General features: G+C 47.1%; 1 pseudogene; it reads left to right on the top strand.

The window, feature by feature from the left end:
• Positions 1-2061: 2061 nt before the first annotated feature.
• On the top strand, positions 2062-2412 carry LOC144687111 (small ribosomal subunit protein eS21 pseudogene; annotated as a pseudogene).
• The last annotated feature ends 1351 nt before the right edge of the window (positions 2413-3763 follow it).

Genomic DNA, 3763 nt, shown 5'->3' on the forward strand with positions numbered 1-3763 from the left:
AACAGACATATTAACAGAGTAATATTAATTACCTGGGAATCACTGATGTATTCACAACTTGTTTTAAAGCAAGGCGGGGGGACAGTGGTGGTGGTAAGTTTTCTATTTGAGCATTATATTAGCAGTAATCTGAAAGAACAGAATGCACACCTGCCCAGTTTTTATTTTGTTGAAAACAAGCAGGTTCTATAATGGACAGGTGACCCATTTCATCAGTATTTTCTTACCAGTTACAATAAGGAGTCTGTGGAACATTTCTTCTGTGTTTTTTCTGCAATTAGTGTCATGACGACAGGAACACTGTGACAGAGTGAGAGCTTCACCAGCTAATCACAGACATGTTGAACTGCCTAAAGAAGACATTTAAAAAAAATACAAGTAAAGACACTGACCAAAGTTGGATACCAGCAGTCACCTGATGCCTGATACTGTAAAGTTGGCCACATTTCTGGAAAGTTCTTATATGGATTGCACTGCAGACCTGCTCTGAGATGTTGCATGGAATTTCACACCTGAGGGGGAGTGTCAAGGTCCATTTTAAACAGAGGCTCTTAAAAGGGAGGCATTAAAGATGCAAAGTGCTGAATTTTGATCAAATACTCAGACAATCAAAACCCCTGTGGAGGACAAAATATCCCCATCCCCTGTTGATTTATATCTCAAAAATGTGTCAGAAGGTTCCTGAGATGAAAGATCAAAAATAAAACTGGGATTGCTACAACCATGGATGTAAGACATGCTCATTGAATTTCCTTCTGGGAATATACAGAAATGAGTTTAAAACTGGCTCTGACAAACAGAGAAAGAAGACAAGCAGGGAAAAAAGAAACATGAAAGCCATCCAAGAGCTCTGCTGGAAAAGAACAGGAAAAATCTCTTTCTCGCTCTCTCTCTCTAGAACCAAAAAGTGTGTCTTCAGCAAATTGCAGACCTAAATCAAGCCATAAGGGCTTCAACAGAGTGCAGACCTGAACAAAGCCAACTCCAGAACTCTACTGGAAACCACCTAACATCAAAAGCCGCAATGTTCCACAATCTATGGCTCACGGACAAGCAAAGGACTTACTCGTATATTATTTTAACTTTTATTTTGGACTCAAACTTTCTTACCTCCAGTGTGTGTGTGCATGCGCATGGTGTTTTATTATTTTTCTCAGGTTTTAGTAACTAATAAACTATTCTTTCTTTGACTCAAGAAGACCTGGTTTGATTGGCTCCTTAGTAAGAAGCAAATTGATTTGGACTGGAAAAAGGTATCTATGGGGAAAAGAGTTTTTAAAAGCCTTTGTTGAGACCAACCAAGAGGGCTGGATACAAGGGGAGCCAGCTCACTGCTCCTCACCCAGTCGTAACGTTAGTTTATAGTTTATTACAAATTGCCCACAGAAGAAAATCATCCCCTGTGCAAGAATCACGTGGAATACCACTTTTGTGTTTAGTGCCCTCGATCCATTTTAAAGGTCTAGAGGCGTTAAGGATTTTCTTTTAATATCATGGGTCCCCACCTACCACCCAGTTAAATGTACCCCCATCACCAAATTCACAAGATTCTACCCTATGTGCCACTCAAACCCTCATATGACACCATTTCACTCTATGGGTGGAATCATCCTAGATTTGCACTAAGTGTGTTAGTGGGCGGGTAAAAGACATTTTACGTGTCGGCTGCAATGGAGGCTTTTCATGCCATATCATCCCAAACCATTTCCGGGAAACACGCTGTTTCAATAGTGGGCAGGCTCTCATTCACTCGCCACGCCATCACCTGGCCGCTTCATCATGCCGGGGGCCATATTTGAAGTTCAGCCGCGCGGACACCTCTCAGTGCTGCCAACTCACAAGCGCTGCACAGAAGACAGGATGGCCCCGAAAGACAAGAAGACTGCAGGCCCCCAGGTTTAGTGATGCACCCGTCAAGTGCCTTTTGGACTCCGTGGAGGCCCGCCTTAATGTTCTCTACCCTTACCCTGGCAGGAAGGGCAGCAGCATCACCAATCCATCATGGGACAGTGGCTGCGGTGGCCAGTGCCAATGCCCTGCAAAAGAGGACAGCCACCCAGTGCTGAACAAAATAAGCAACTAAAAAAACCCAGCATGCAGAACGACATTGGCGAAGTTGACATTCTTTACGTTCCACATAAATGCTCTGCAAGCAACAGAATTATTGGTGCCAAGGACCGTGCTTCCATTCAAATCAATCGTGCTGATGTTTACAAAGTAACGGAGATTTAATGGTCAGCACAAAACCTATACTACCTGCGGAGCTGTCCATAGAATGGGTGAATCGGATGATTGTATCTTGAGGCTGGATAAGAATGATGCCATTGTGGCCAAAACTGTTGAACAAGCTGAAGACTAGAGCTATTGGAAGTTTCATGCTTGCATAAAAACAAAAAGTCAAGCAAAAAAAAATGAATGGTCTCATTCATTCCGCCATGATAACTCACTTTTCTCATCACTCTCAACTCACACACTCACAAACCCATCACACATCCACAGGGATCTCACACCTCAAGGGGCAACACCACTAATTCTCACGCACACCATCACATCTCCATCAGGCTTATATCTTCTGGAGCTCGTATCCACATCCTGTCCTTGTCTCCGCTCGCCGCATGAACATTCCACACAGTGCCATGTGCCCTGCTCACACTCTCTCCATCTGGTTTCAAGCAGGAGAAACCTGCTCGCATCAGCAGGGAGAGGTTACAGGCCGAGGGTGGAGTGACCCACATTAGGCCCCTCGCTCACTTTGAGGAATGTGCCATTGTGCTGACTGATGAGGACATGGACGCTGCCTGCAGTGAGAGTGAGGTCGGCGGCAAACACCCACATGAGGATCCTGCACCACATCATCCCTCTCTTAATGCAGCTGTGAGTGCGCTCTCTCCTGCTTTTGACTCTGCTGCCAATTATCTCTACTTTAGTTCCCAGGGAGCTCTGCCAAGTGACCGACACCCTCAGCCACAAGTCCCTCAGCTCCATCCATGTCCTCACCTCCAGCCATGAGGACACCTCCTCCAGTGAAGAGCTGGAAATAAACAGCCTGGAATACCCATCACAGCGCTTAACCACTCCCTCCACCAGTGCAAAGACACGTGCCTCTGTGGGACCTAGATCTAGAGCAGGCTCAGGTTCACGATCTGGTGGTCACCGCATGGACACATGTCCGCTGCAGCAGGAGGCAGATTCGTACAAGCTCTCTGGCATTCAGAGGACTGCTGGGGATGAGGCATCTGTGAGGTCCAAGTCAGATGATGACCCTCTAGATTTGGCTTTCCAACTCAAGCTAGAGAGTCAGCAGAAGGCATGGGACCATAACACAGAGCTGTTGAAAGCCCTCAACAGAGTGGCACACGAGTCAGAGGAGTGTATCCGCCTGCTCTCTGATGAAGTGGTGCCCACATGTGCGAGTATGGAGGTCTGCATGGGGATGATGGTGGATGCCATGGAGTCCCTGGTCCAGCAGAAGGTGGAAATGTGTGCAGACCTGCAGTCCATCGCAGGAGCCTTGGGTGAGTCCCTGCAGTGGCAACATGAGAGGTAAACGGGGACCTTGATTTCCCTTCAGGTGCTCCTTCCTTTAAAGGAGTCAGGCAGGAGCCCCTGGGCACCTGAAGGGAGGAGGAGCGGCAGCTGGACACCCCTGGGTCATCCACTCAGGAATCTCAGAGTCTGTCCTCTACCGCCGAATCCACTTTGCCTGTGACCCCCCTCAACCTCATCCTCTGTCACCCCAAGGGAGCAGCTGGCCAATGAGTGA

The sequence above is a fragment of the Cetorhinus maximus genome, chromosome 12 (assembly GCF_964194155.1).
Source record: "Cetorhinus maximus chromosome 12, sCetMax3.hap1.1, whole genome shotgun sequence".
Classification (NCBI taxonomy): domain Eukaryota; kingdom Metazoa; phylum Chordata; class Chondrichthyes; order Lamniformes; family Cetorhinidae; genus Cetorhinus; species Cetorhinus maximus.